Source organism: Globicephala melas, chromosome 1 (genome assembly GCF_963455315.2).
Source record: "Globicephala melas chromosome 1, mGloMel1.2, whole genome shotgun sequence".
NCBI classification, from domain to species: Eukaryota; Metazoa; Chordata; class Mammalia; order Artiodactyla; family Delphinidae; genus Globicephala; species Globicephala melas.
Window position 1 is genome coordinate 183,001,599 of NC_083314.1, and position 15,600 is coordinate 183,017,198.

At 46.7% G+C, this 15,600-nt stretch overlaps 1 protein-coding gene and 1 pseudogene across 15 annotated transcripts in view; one reads left to right on the plus strand and one right to left on the minus strand.

Moving 5' to 3' along the window:
- The window catches only part of CAMTA1 (calmodulin binding transcription activator 1), an 894,146-nt gene that overhangs the window by 770,892 nt on the left and 107,654 nt on the right, over positions 1 to 15,600 (minus strand). The gene's annotated exons all lie outside the window — the stretch shown is intronic.
- Positions 1 to 15,600, plus strand: part of LOC115866814 (ubiquitin-conjugating enzyme E2 variant 1-like) — a 44,281-nt pseudogene that overhangs the window by 777 nt on the left and 27,904 nt on the right.

Here is a 15,600-nt window from a genome sequence, read left to right on the forward strand (position 1 = left end):
CCACTCTCGCCCTTCAAAACTTCTGCGCCCCTCCCACGAACCTGGGGACCCAGGGAGGTGGGCGGCCAGGAGGCGGAGGGTGCAGCAGCTGAGGCTGCAAGTTGGTTTGTCCTGTCTCTTCGCAGCGAGCGTTCCCAGAGGTCAGGGACTGTGTCCCCTCCTCCGTCCCAGGGCCCAGATGTCTGGCAACTCAGCAAATAGTGAAGGTGGACGCTGCTGCTCAGGCCAGGACAGCCCATGACTCTTACTGTTTCTCCAACTCAAGGACGCAGTGGAAACCACACACTGGAGTTTTAAAAAGCAAACAAACTGCAAAGCACTTAGAACAGACGAATCACAAATAGTTAAATACTGAGGCCTGAAACTGACGTCTCCACTTCCTCTTCCAACCCCAGGGACAGCAAGGCCGAGTCCCGGCTCAGACGGCACCGACCTCCTAGCGGTCACCTCCGCTCTGCCTCCGTCACCCGCAGCTGCTCAGCCTGGCAGGTTTAAACTTCGCTGAAATGCATATTTTGACTTACTGAAGAAACTTGCGTTGCCGCAGGCAAATAATAACTATGAGAATATTTCACATAGCACCTTCCTCCCGCACTCCCTTTAGGGAAAAGACTGCCGCACTCAAAAATGAGGGGGAGGGAAAATAAAATAAACAATACATCGAAATAACGGCCACCTAGCGAGAAGGGGAGGCAGATTTCTGAGCCGACCTCCAGACTCAAGTGGCTCTGATCTGCCTCTGAGACAATCTCACTCTGCCTTCTGTTGCTTAAACAGTAATTATTAAAGACATCAAAGAAAAACGCCCGCTCCACCGCTACCGGGGCCGCGATCCCCGGCCCATCCCTGCCGCCACCCTGGCTTTCTGTGTCAGTGGGGTAGGACCAGGCTAGAATAGAGCCTCTTCTCTGGCACCAAGAGCCACTTCATTTAAGGCCAGAAGAGAGACCACGGCCCACCCACGGCACTGCCAGGAGTGAGAAGCAGCAGACACGACACGGGCCTGTTCTGCCATCTCTCATCAGCATCAGTAGCCCAGACACAGCACCTGCACTTGGCGTGGAAGACAACTCCCCTGTTGGGAGCCAACCTTTCCGCCTCCTGTGGAAGGACGCCAGGCAGTGAGTGGGTTCCTCTCCATTCTCCTCCCCGCCCCTCCCCATGAAGGGAAGCCTGGGAGAGTCCGATCGCCAGGTCCACTTGGGACGTGACATGAAAGAGGCAATCCCTCTTCTTAGCATCGACTCTAGAAAGCTTCCAGATCCCAGAGTGGTCCCTCCTGGTCGTCAGAAGAGATGGTGGGTGACTCGGGGGGCTCCTGTGGCCATAGCACAGACACTCAGACAGGAAAGTACAGCACCAGCTCCGCACCCCTTGGGGCACCTGGGGGAGCCCCGAGTGTGGGAGCGTGGAGCTTTTCCAGGGAGGGAGAGGCAGGTGCTTCCACCAGGCTGCCCAGGCGGACTTCAATAACCCTATGTGAGCCCCTCTGTGTATGAGGCCCTGTGTCTGGGCCCAGGACACACGAGTGAGAGATCCAGTACTGTCCCCGGTGTGTGTATACACACTCACGAATTACTAACAAAGAAATATGTGAAGTGCAGCACCAACCCAAAGCACGGAACAGCCCATTCTGCCGGGGGACGAGGATAACACAGGAGGATAAATGTCACTGAAACTCACGGTGCTACCATCACGCAGGGACAGACGGGGCAGGCCCTGCGTGGACCAAGGGCTTCACTGTCATTCTAAGGAGCTGAGGCTTTACATTGCGGAGCGGGGGGAACTGAAAGCAGAAGTGGGTTGTAGAGAAAGGGCGAAGAAGGCAGGGAGACCCAGGAACAGGTCAGGGCGTCACGGGGGCCCACTCTGGGGCAGTGGTGGGAGGGATGGAGAAGACGGAAGTGGGGGAGGGACACAAAGAAGAACAGGCAGAAGTGACAGATGTTCATCCACAGACTCCAGAGAGCACCAAAGGCACCAAGGAGCGGTGGGCCTGGGCTACTGGTCTCAGGGGACACCCAGAACCAGAGGGAACAGTAGCTGGAGGATTGATGAGTTTGGTTTGGACAGTGAGTGTGAAACGCTCAGTATGCAATGAAACACAGATGTGAAACTCAGGAGGGAGGCGGGGCCTGAAGATACAGATGCGGCATCATGGGTGTACAATGGACACTGAAACCATGAGAAAGAAACAGTTTCTTTTATGCCAGAGTCCTCTTACAAGAGAAAAGAGGGCCAAGGACACACACAGAGGCCCTGGAATCTCAAAGGGGAGCCAGGAAAAAGGCAGCGTCTGTGCGGTGAGCAGGAGAGAGGACGGCGTCCCAGACCAAGGGGGAGGATGGTTTTTCTTCGAGGAAAGAAAGGGACAATTAACATCAACAAATGTTGCAGAGAGTCCTAAAATGAGAAGGTTCTAGTGAATGGGTGGGGAGGCAGAGGCCCGACTTCTATGGTCAAGGAGAAGACGGGAAGGGAAGTGGAAAGAGAAAATAGTGGCAGGAAAGGTCTGAGAGAAACTTTACAGCAAGTGAGAACAGCAGCACATTTGTGAGTAAACGAGAAAGAGCCATTCGGAGTAGACATCTGGATCTTTACTAGCCGCAACTCAAAGAGAAGTGTGAGCTGCAGATACCTTGGGAATCATCCAAAAAGTGGTGATGGTTGAAGCCATGCCCATGGACGACACGGCTCATGGAGAGTCCAGAGAGAAAAGCAAGGACCCTGGGGTTTAAAGGAGCTGGAGCAAGAGCTTCTTTTCCAAACCCATCCCCACATCCAGCTCAATCCATAAGGCTGGAATTCCAGCCACATTTCCTTTTAGAAGGGGGTGCTCCGATGATTAAGGCACATGGAAAGTCTTCAAGTTCTTTGCAACACTGAGGTTCTCAGTGAATGGTGAAATGGGTAAATAAAGTCAGGTCCTATGGGACCCAGGGTCAAAAACACAGGTTACTTACCTGTCCCTTTGATATTCTGAAGCTTTGAGACATGTCAAATCAATCAATCAGAAAGTTGAGCCTTCCCTATTAACTCCAGGAGAATACTGGATAACATCAACGACATGTACCAAATAGAAACGTGGGTTGGGCTTCCCTGGTGGCGCAGGGATTGAGAGTCCGCCTGCCAACGCAGGGGACACGGGTTCGTGTCCCAGTCCGGGAAGATCCCACATGCCGCGGAGCGGCTCGGCCCGTGAGCCATGGCCGCTGAGCCTGCGCGTCCAGAGCCTGTGCTCCACAACGGGAGAGGCCACAACAGTGAGAGGCCCGCGTACGGCAAAAAAGAAAGAAAGAAACGTGGGTTATGCAAAGTGCACATAATGATAACCAAACAGAAGGGACAGCTAAAAAAAGTCAGGACTCAACAAAATGTCTACCCAAGTGAGATTTTAAGACGCTTCCATTAAAGTACAACTGCCATACAATAAAATGTAGAGACCTTAATCTGATGAGTTTTAACTACCTATGCCCAGGTGATCACAGCCCCAATTGGCATCTAGTCCTTTTCCATCACCGAGGCAGCTTCCTTGCTCTTCCCGGTCACTTGCCCTCCCTGCCCTCAAGAAGCCACTTTACCACCATAGATTGGTTTGTACTTCTTTTGTTTTCTAGATCCATCCATATGGTTATATCAGTCGTTCATTCCTTGTATTGCTCAGTGGTGTTCCATTGTGGTAACAATTTATTTACCCATTTTTCAGATGATAGGTATTTGGGCTGTTTCCAGTTCGGGGCTTTACATGAACATTCCTGCACAAGTCTTTTCATGAATGTGTATTTTCTTCTAAGGTACTGGAATTGCTGGATCATACTGTAGATGTTCAACTTCATAAAAAGTGCCAAACAGGTCTCCAAAGAGGTTGTACCACTGAATGCACGTAATACTCCACAATCTCACTGATATTTGATGTTGGCAGTCATTCTTATTTGAGCCATTCTAATAGGTGGTATCTCATGGTGGTTTTCATTTGTATTCCCTGATGAGTCAGATGTCCAGCACCTAGCCACATGTTTATTGGCCATCCGGGGATCTTCCTTCGTGAAGTAACTGCTCAAAAGTGCACAGGTGTATATGTTCTGACAAACAGGGTTGTGTGACCACAACCATAATCAAAATATAGAAAATTTCCATCACCCCCAAAAGTTCCTGTGTGCCCTTCTTGGTCAACTCACCTCCACATCCAATGCCCAGCAACCACTGATCTGTTTTCTTTCCATGTAGTTTTACCTTTTCCAGAATGTCAGATAAATGTTGTCAGGCAGTACATAGCCTGTTGAGTCTCTGGCTTCTTTCCACTCACAGAATGCATGTGAGATTCAGCCACATTGTATCAGTCTGTTTTTATTACTGAGTAGTATTCCAACAAAGGTGTTGATTCATTCACCAGTTGAACGAATGCCATTTGGGTTTTCAGCTATTGGAAATCATGAATAAAGGCACTGAAAACACAACTTTTCATTCTCTTAGGTAAATACCTAGAAGTGGGATTGCTGGGTCACATTTTGAGTAGAGATTTAAAATTGTTTTACAGGGTAGATTTATAAGACACTGTCAAACCTCCTTCCAAAATGGCTGTGCCACTCTGCCTTCCCACCAGCAAGGTATGAGAGTTGGTGTTATCAGGTTTTGTTTTTGTTTTTGTTTTGTTTTATATATTTATATATCTATTTACTTGGCTACACCAGGTCTTAGTTGCAGCACACAGGATCTTCATTGTGGCATGTGGGCTCTTAGTTTTGTCATGTGGAATCTAGTTCCCGGACCAGGGATCGAACCTGGGCCCCCTGCACTGGGAGCGTGGAGTCTTAACCGCTGGACCACCAGGGAAATCCCTGTTTTTGTTTTGAAGGCATTCTAACAGGTGTTTACTAGTTCCTCATTGTGGCTTTTAGTCTCATTTCCCTGATAATGAGGTTGAACTTCTTTCATGTGCTTTGCCGCCATCTGTACATCTTAAAGTGTCTATTCAAATCTCTTGCCCATTTTTAAACTGCGTTGTTTGCATACTATTGAGTTTTAAGAGTTCTTCATATATCCTGAATATTAGTCCTTTATTAGACATATGCTTTACAAAAGTTCCCTCCCAGTCTGTATCTTTCCATTGTCTTAACGGTATCTTTGGAAGAAGAGATTTTAAAAAAAATTTTTTTTTTTTTTGGCGGTACGCAGGCCTCTCACTGTTGTGGCCTCTCCCGTTGCGGAGCACAGGCTCCGGACACGCAGGCTCAGCGGCCATGGCTCACAGGCCCAGCTGCTCCACGGCATGTGGGATCTTCCCAGACCAGGGCACGAACCCGTGTCCCCTGCATCGGCAGGCGGACTCTCAACCACCGCGCCACCAGGGAAGCTCGAATTTTAAAATTTTGATCAAGTCTGAAATACATTTTTTTTCTCTTGTGGATTGGCCTTTTGGTATCTAAGAAATCTTTGCTTGTTCCAAAGTCACAAAAACTTTCCCTTTTTTCTTCTGGAAGCTTTACAGTTTTAGAATCTAAACTTTGGCCTATAATTCATTTTGAGTTAATTTTTGTACATGGTCCAAGGTATGGGTCGAGAGGTTCATGTTTTTTGCATATGATGTCTAACTGTTCCATTATGATTTGTTGAAAAGACTATCCTTTCTCCATTGAATTGCCTTTGCACCTTTGTCAAAAATCAACTGACCATGTATGTGTGGGTCTATTTCTGTACTGTCTGTTCTATCCCATTGATCTATGTGTCTATTCTTTTGCAATACCAAACTGTCTTGATTACGGTAGCTTTATAGGAAGTCTTGAAAATCAGGCATTGCAATCTTCTAGCTTTGTTCTTTTTCAAAATTGATTTGGTTTTTCTAGGTCCTTTGCATTTCCATATAAACTTTCCAGTCAACTTGTCTAAACTCTGACTAGGATGGCACAGAATTCATCAATCATTTTAGGGAAAGGGGGCATTTAACTACATTGAATCTCTCAATCCGCAGTACAGCCCTCCATTTACGTAGCTCTTCTCTCATGCTTCCCAGCAATGTTTTGTAGTTTTCAGTGTAGAAGTCTTTACACACATTTACTCAGTTTTACTCTAAGGTATTTGATGTTTTTGAAACGATTGTAAATGGTATTGATTTTTTAATTTTTCTTTTTTTTCCTAATATATAGAAATACAATTGACCTTACATCTTGCAGCCTTGTTGGATTCACTCATTCTTTCATGCGCTGCATATATGTATATATTTATTCCCCAGGATTTTCCATAATCATGTTGTGTGCAAATACAGGTTACATTCTGGAGATAGATTACTTTGTCTGAAACTACAAAGGATAGGTGCTTTTCAATGATAAGAAAGTGTTCCAAATTTCAGGGGGGAAAAAAAAAAGCCTTGGAGAAAATTTAACTGCGTAAGTTGAGATGGCAGATTTTTATCTCAGAGTTTTATTTCCTTCTCTTGTTAGATTAACGCCCTCTTACAAGGGAGGGTGGGAGGCTGTTTCGCTGCATGGCAGTGGGATGCGGTCATCCGGGCATTCGGGTGGACGGGACAACCTACACACAGCTTCAGTTACTCCTTCTATACATCGCCTCTTTCTCCGGTGGTGTCAGTGTTGGCAACAAGCCTGCAGACCACCAGCAGCCCAGGGAACGAAGCAGACGTCTTAGTGCCTCTCCACCCTCTGTCACCTGGATATTTATCATAAGCTTCTGATAGTAAGATCTCGGTGGGCCTGGTAAACAAACTTTGGGTTTCACATGTGATTTTTCAAAGAGCTCCAGGGAGTGGGGCTGTTAATAGCACTTTTTCCACCAGCACATGAGGCACGTGATAAAGTCTCAATTACAGGTAACCAATAATCCAATGACAATAAACACATAGCAGTGTTTGAAATGTAAAAACTGAAAACACCCTTGTTGAACAGGAAGGCAGCATCAAGTTCACCAAGTTTATGGCTCAATTACTGAAGTCCACAAAAACAAGGAAACAGATCAACTGATGAAAGACTTGACAAGGGATTGGGTTTTAAATGTATTTCTGCCCCCATCTGATTTTTTTCCATCCTGCAATCTTATATAATTTGACTAACGTCCTCAGTCAGATCTATGGTATCAACCACTAGGATCTGTTTGAAGTTAATGATTGCCTCCATCACAAAAATCAAGTAATTACTTATCATGCTAGTGTGTCTGCCCAATAGCCTCACATGTGATTTCTCTATTATGAGGCAGTGAGACTATATAGGTATGTGCATTTGTGTGTTATATATATAATTTTTTTAACAGAGAAATAACTCTAGAGCACTCCGCTGCCATTCTATCAAATGCAAGGCAAGTGATTGCTGAGTTCCCAATTACGTTCAACCTTAAATCACACTGCTTGGTCTGGTTGTATATCCAGCCCTACAGGGAGTTGTGCAAAGGCATATATTTGGCAAGCTTTCAAAGCACGGCTACAAAACACGTGCTGAAGAAAATGATTGAAAATATTAAGAAAGCAGTCATTTATTTTAGAAAGCCTGTTCATGTGAGACAATACGCTGCTTCCCAGAATAGGCTCCATCCATCAGGAAAACACTACAAGCCAGCACACCCTGGCTGGGGCCTGAGGCTCAGCCACTACACTGCCATGATTATGATTCATCACCCTCGGTGCATCTAAGATGGATAAGCGGGCTGGCCACGCTTCCACGATGGCGGCCGAGCTGTCCAGGGTGGCAGACCCTCCCCCACCCAGATGATCTCAGGGACCCTAGAAAACCACCTGGTTCTCCCTGTGGATCCTCACGAGAGCACTGAGGCACAGAAGAGGGATGGAAGGCCTGAGCACCTTGGTGCTGGGTCTAGATCAGTTACTACTCCATTAAGAGATAACAGTTCAGGGCTCCCCTGGTGGCACAGTGGTTGGGAGTCCGCCTGCCGATGCGGGGGACGCGGGTTTGTGCCCCGGTCCGGGAGGATCCCACATGCCGCGGAGCGGCTGGACTTGTGAGCCATGGCCACTGAGCCTGCGCCTCTGGAGCCCATGCTCTGCAACGGGAGAGGCCACAGCGGTGAGAGGCCCGCGTACCGCAAAAAAAAAAAGAGAGATAACAGTTCAAACAAAACAAACCAGGGCTCCATGGCAACCAAGTACCTGTTGTCAACCAGGAGGTCTGCTATGTGATAAGAGGCCAGTGGCCCTTCTAGGGATCAGGCTAGCTGGGCCAGTTAACCTTGGCCAACTGAAGTAGAGGAGAGTCCATCTGAGATGAGACTCGGGAAGTCTCTTTCCAGTGTCTTCCCTGAACTCCCCCTGGAAACCTTCTGTACCACCCTGAGAGGCCAACCCACAAGTCAATTCCACCCAGAATAACTGTTCCCAATGACGAGCCCATTTTCTCACTGTCTGTGAGCTCTAACTTATATGCCTGAAAGAGAGAATTTATAACCTCTCCTTCCATCACTCCAACCTGAGGAATGGGCAACAGATGAATCTTGTAAAGTATACATAATGATTAGTTTCCTCTAGATCAGGACATACTAAAATTTAACAAATATTTAAGTCTCTCAACCAACTTTAAGAAACATTTAGGGACTTCCCTGGTGGCACAGTGGTTAAGAATCCGCCTGCCAATGCAGGGGACACGGGTTCGATCCCTGGCCCGGGAAAATCCTACATGCTGGGAAGCAACTAAGCCCGTGCACCACAACTACTGAGCCTGCGCTCTAGAGCCCGCGAGCCACAACTACTGAGCCTGCACACCTAGAGCCCGTGCTCCGCAACAAGAAAAGCCACCGCGATGAGAAGCCCGCGCACCGCAAGGAAGAGTAGCCCCCTCTCGCCTCAACTAGAGAAAGCCCGCGGGCAGCAACGAAGACCCAGCGCAGCCAAAAACAAATTCATTAATTTATCTATTTAAAAAATAATAAGAAACATTTAATGAGCCAACCACAGTACCAAGGCAAGGAACATAGAACTGCATCTTACTAACTGAACCACTGGAATCTCAGCTTTCCTAAGGCAACCACTTTGAATCGGTGGGGGGTTTCAGATACCACTTAAACACAGCATCTGCAATGAAGACGGAAGTTACTGGCTGGTGGACAGCCAGAAATGTCTGCAAATATCTAAGACAAGAGAGGACATACCAGAAAAAGACAACCAAGCAGTTCGTGAGCAGGAAATCATTTAGGCTCTTTTAAGGGTTAGAAAGGAGAAACGAACAATGGTAAATGAGTGCTTTTCCCTTGCTCACATCCAAGGCCAGGGAAATATGGCCAGTGAAATGCAACCAGTGTGTCCATCAAGAAGGGCCAGCCTCACTTATTCAAGCTGGGTCAGACGGCCCTGTCTGCTTCACTTTCAAACAAATAACAAGGAGCACACACACTAAGTGTGGGTCACACACACTGCCAAGTGTACCACACACACTAATTCCTAACAAGCCACACGGCAAAGTCACTGCCCTTCAAAGACTTAACGGGATTACTGGCCACTAGTAGCCAGGTATGTACGGGAATAGGTTTAGAGTATTCAGTTGACTAAGCCAGCATGTTCATTTCAAAAGCAATCAACCAAAGGGTCGAATCAGGAAAGCGAGACCATTTAAGAGTATGCAGTGGATGGTTTCTAGTGTTTGTTATCAGAGAAAAGTGGCTCCAGTGGAGACAGGCTTACTGAGTGTTCGGTAACTAGGAAACCAATGAGTGACAGGCACTCCCAACTCCTCTCCCTGCGACCAGCTGACCCTAAACACACACCAGCAACTCATGGTGGGAACACTGCCTGCTGTGCTGCCCACTTCTTACAAACAGGACCCTCCATAAACTGGTCAAAACCCATCTTCCAGCCCTGTCTACCCACCTTCATCTCACATGTCTCAATCCTGCACAGGCCAGGCAAGCCGGGAGCAGGCAGTCAAGTGCCTTGACTTGGGTGCGTGAGGCTCCGTCACACGTGGAAGGGGGAGACTGTCTTAAGCCGAGTCCAATGAGCTGACGCTCGAAAACGACTCAGCCCTCCTGCTCAAGGCTCTGTCCACAGGTCTGAGCGCCAAAAAGGTCCATTTCACTACAAATCATCTGAGAAGTTACTGTTTCTTTCATACAGCCTAACCACTGTAACAACGTGCTGATCAAGGTAGCAGCAAGAATGGAAAGCTGCACAGGGGAGATTTTGCTTAGCAGACGGGTCTCCTGGGCTCTACAACCCAGTCCCCAACTAGCGCATTTGAGACCAAAGTAAATGCTTCAATCACCAGCATGGAATGGCGTGATATAGCTGAGATTCAGTGAGCTGGAAATATGATTCTTTTCTCCCTGAGGAAGGTGAACGTGAAGGGTTCAATTAACTACTTCCAGGCACTGTCACCAACTTTCTAGGTATCAGCAGACTTACCACATTTTCCTCCTAAAAATCTGAGATGTCTCCAGGAGGAAAAACCAAGGAAGCAAAAAGAAAGCTCCCCACCAAAGTTTAGATTTCTGCAAATATCGGTATCTTGGCAGATTTGTTCCCTCACCCCAGAATGAAGGTTGAACATAGCGTCCCCATCACGCTCCTAAGAAACACGCCACAGGAGAAAACACAGAAAATGAGGCCTGGCTTTCAAGCTGGGTGCAAGTGAGTTCACATTCAGCCTCCGGCAAGGGAGGCAGCGCTGCCCTGTCCCACGGCCCCAGCAAAGACGCAGAGCACCGCTGGGGGGGCGCCCACTGAGAGCCAAGAACGCCGGCAACATGAACTCTTCATGGGCGGGGGCAACCACATTCACATCCTCCTCAGGACACAGGCCCATTCTGCTGAAGCACAGCCATTCCGTGAATCCCGGAATGCCAACTTTCAATGTCTAAAGGCAAGGTTTACAGCAGTGTTTCCTCAACGGTTCCCCAAAGGACTTCAGGACTGTCCTTCTAGGGGCCCAGTTATACCAGGTCAGCGCTCCCCTAGGACAGCAGTGATCTCCGGGGTTCCTCGCCTGCATCCACTTTATCAGTGATGATCTGTGCACACGTACAGTCACTTCTAGCTGCTGGGAATACAGCTGAGGAGACAAGGTCCCTGCCCTAAAAGAGCATGCATTCTAGTGGGGTGGGGAGGAGAGAAGGAAGGAAAAGAAAGATAAAACATTCCAGACAGTAATAAATGCTATTAAAAACACACACACGAAACCTGCCAGATGACAGAATGAAGGGGGACTATGCTAGATTGGGTTGACCGGGAAGGGCCTCTCTAGGAAGATGACATTTGAGGGGAGACCTGAATGGCATGAAGAAGCCAGCATAGCAAGAGGGGGAGGAGGGGAGGGCATCACGCAGAAGAAACAGCCAATGGGAGAGAAGCACACTTGATGTGTTCCGGGTACAGGCAGCGTCAGTGTGCCCAGGAGGAGGGCAAACGGTGGTAAGTGTGAGCCGTGGCAGGACCAGACCACGAAGGCCGACTGTACATCACACGGATGGAAAGTCACCGCAGGGTTCAAGCAAGCTAGGGACCTCATCCTGATTACATTCTGAATAACTCACGCGGGCCCCGCCCAGGGAGCCGAGGAGTCCACCCGGGAAAAGGTGATGGATGTCCAGGCAAGGAAAACGAAGGATGCTTGGACTCGGGAGGTACCCGTGGAGACGTGCAAAGCAGAACACGTCCTGGAAGGAGAACCGAAGGACCTACAGATGGAGTCCACGTTTGGGTTGAGGGAAAGGGCAGAATCAAGGACACTCCTGAGCCTCTGGCTTGAAGCACTGCTGGGTTTGGATGTCAGCCCTCGTCTTCACTTTCACAAGTATTCTCCAGGCTCTTTCCACCAACAGTGAACTTCAACCCTCACCAGCCACCTTTTAACAGTGGACAGAGAATACTGCACCCCCTGCAAAACTGAAAGGCAGACTTGGGAACTAATACTTATAATCATGCTCCAAAATGAAAGGTAAGTTCCAGCCTAAGGGAGGCCTGACGAGAGTCCAGAAGAAGCTGCCCGAGCTACTCACCCGACTCCGCCCGCGACACCACCCTCTGGACCGGGAGACTCTGCTTCCTGGCTCTGCCCAGGCCCTCCAGACGAAGAGCTGCTCACGGAGCATTTTCAGCTTCCTTTAACCAGGCTTTTAAAAACAGATACTTTTTCTACCCTAAGTTTGTCACCATTTAAAATGTTGTACTGGTTAGTGGTAATTATGTAAATGCAAGCAGCCATGTCTATTTTTAAAAGGGAACCCCATTTTGCATTCTTACATCCTGAAATGTTTAAAATAGCTAGTCCAGTGATGTTTTCACTTTAGTCGAACCGTTTGTGTGGATTTAAATACAGGTTCAGCAGAAACCAAAGCAAGTCACACATTTACTTTCTATTAAACATCTAAATCAGAAGATTAAAAGCCTATTTTACATTTAACAGAAAGAAGCCGTCAAATCAGCAAAGCAACAGCCTCACCGTATTTACTGCCAAGCAGGGCTGAGGTTTGAGAGGTAATCAATTTCGGAAGGGAGGGATGGGTTTCTTTAAACTCTTCAAAAAAGGAAAAATACATGTGAGCAAACCTTTAATTACAGTATCTTTCAAAGAACCTACAAAGCCTTTATTCTTTCCAAACCTAATGCTTTTTAAAGGCAACTCTTGCCCCTTAATTCCACATGAAATATGCAGTATAGCATAATTAAATTTTATTCCACGCTATTTTTGTTGGATTCATGGAAATAAGAGGGTGGTAGCATCTTTTAAAACAAACTTCCCAGCAACTTCACTTTCACAGCGAATGGCTGGTTCTCAAAATTGAATTTAAAATGCAAACCCCACTCCAAAGGCATATTTCAGTCCAGGACAGACAGGTGGACCCAACCTGCAAAGAAACGACTGCCCCCTCCTCCACTCACTAAACTGCGTGTGCCACAAGGTACCTCTGAACACAGATCTCACTTCTCAACATGTAAATACCGGGGCCTTGTTTAGTTCTTCATATGAATCTATCCGGTGGGTAAAGAAAACAGAAAGGAAAAGGACAGGGAAAGAAGCACCCATCTGTGGCAGAAAGACGTGTAATCTAGGTAACTATTTGGGTAACTGGATCATTTGTGGCGAGTGGGCTTGATGTTTTTGATCATTATTGTAACTTACATAACCAAAATCTTAATCTCTTTTCCAATCAGTGTCAGTAAGCTACAAGTGGACACAAATCATCTCTCTCTCAGACTGGTGACCCAGGTCACAGGACTCAAAGAAAAAGAAGTGGTAACACACTTGTCGAGTGATCCACAGCAAAGTCCACCAGCCACAGGAAGCCTGGGACCCCATCTAGTCTGACTTTCTGGCATCAGTCCCATGGGAGCCCCCCCGATGGGACAAAATCCTAGTAAAACATGCATCTCCCCCATAATGTGCACAGGAAGCTAAAGTCTTCACTTTACATTTTGCAAACATATCAATAGCGACCATCTCAGATCAATGGTGACCCAACCTCTCAGTCCAGCCAGACCATCCCATTTGCTCTATAACTTCCTAAAAGGCACCAAACCTAAAGAGGGTAACCAAAACAATGAAAACGAAGATTTATCAAGTGACATCCGACATTGCTGTAAGACAGCAGCGTACCCACCCAGGCTAGAGGCCATTAGAAAAGCCACTGGGGATTTATCCCGGCTGCTGCTCCAGAATTCTGAGCTGCCAGGCTAGAACCGGGCAAGCACCTGGATGCTTTGTCAGCTTAAAACAATTTCTTTAAAAAGATGGTTCTTAATGAGACTGTGAGAACCTCAAGAGATTAAAATGTATCTTAAAATAATAAAATAAAATGTGTCTTAATTCTTACACTTGACTTTGGCTTTGTAGATTCGTCTACTTTATTGATTTTAAAAAAGACCACCGGGCTTCCCTGGTGGCGCAGTGGTTGGGAGTCCGCCTGCCGATGAGGGGGACATGGGTTCGTGCCCCGGTCCAGGAGGATCCCACGTGCCGTGCGTCCGGAGCGGCCTGCGTACTGCCAAAAAAAAAAAAAAAAACACCACCCACCAAATTCAGCCAAGTGATCAGTGAGAACTTAACAGCCTGGGAAAAGCTGCCACTACAGCCACCAATGGGTTCCTCTGAACTCATGGTTCCAGAAGGGTTAAAATGAGCTGATAAAAATAGAGACCTAACCAAAGCCAAACAAACAAACGTGACGACAAAATTAAATTTTTAAACCACAGAAACAGGTATTCGAATTTAAAGCATCTACTCCACCATATTTGCAAAGACAATTTTTTGAGACTCATTTTTGTTTTCTGTTCAGATCTAAATGTTTAAATAAGACGTCTGCTAGCTTTTCAAAAAACCTGGCCCATTTATCACTTTTTCGAACTACATCATCTTCCCATTCAAATATCTCAGTGACTCTTGTAGGAAAGATGCTGCTCGTGTCCCTAATGTCAAGGTGTCTCTGCAGTACAGGGTGTGCCCACGGATCACAAACAGGACGCCGCCTCAGCAGAAGCCGCAGTCATACTGGGGCCCGTGGAGGCTCGGTGACGGCGCAGACCAGTCATTTCCCCTGAAGGCACAGCACAGGGAGACTCCGTTAAATCAAGCCTAATGTTGCGGATTTCACAATACTCAGCAAGGATCTGGGCTGAAACAAAATACATCAACTGTCAAGTATTGAAGAAGTGTTTTGCATATTAAAAGCACAAATATCACTGGGGTGGAAGTTGGCCAATTTAAACGGGGGAGGAAAGGAGCATTTTCACAGCCACATCCTTGCAGGAGTACCAGGCAGACATGGGCTGGAGGGGCTCAGTCTGTATCTGCAGGATGCCTCTACTGAACTTCAACTCCAACTCTTGCTATGTGACCTCAACCAGGGGTGACAAGGCTTTCCCTGCCTCTTTCTCGGGGTTGTTAAGAAACCAAATAACATGTCTGTGAAATCATCTGCTTAACCGTAAAGGCACATAAAATTTGAGTTGCTGATATTCTGGGTTTATATAATAATGCTAATTATAGGTTACTGATATATTAAAACTAGCCAGTGAACTTTTAACTGGGAAACCCAGCAAGTTTCTTCCTGTATTTCTGAATATTAGAAATATTGGGGGATTAGGGGAAGGGGGGGACTGAAAATGCATGTGCTTCTACCTTGACTTAAACTGATGGTGTGAGAAGTAGCCCTGAGACTGCAAAAATGCCCAGGTGAAATAATGACATAAACTGCCTATTTCGTCTTTCCTTTGGTTGCACAGCTCATTAACTGCATAAACAGGGAAACTATTTAGGTGTTAAGATCCTGGAAAATCAAAGAAGGTATTCTGATGTCAAACGGTCACAGACATGGACCAACATAAAAACACAAAGAGAGTTTGGAAGCAAATGCCACATCTACAGCAAAACACAGGTATTCAAGGCCATCATTTCAGCCTTAGCAAAGCAGTGAATTGGCACTTACAGCCTAATTTGATCAAAGTTCACAGGGATTATACATGAAAAGTTATCAGGAAAACTCAACAGTATAAAAGTGAGGCTTGCAGGAAAAACTAGGTAAGGAGTACATGAGAACTCTGTACCATTTTTGCAACTTTGCTGTAAATATAAAACTATTCCAAAATTAAAAGTTCATTTTTCGAAATGATCTGTTAAATTTAAAAAGGGAGGAGAAACTTGCTTTTGAGGAAGA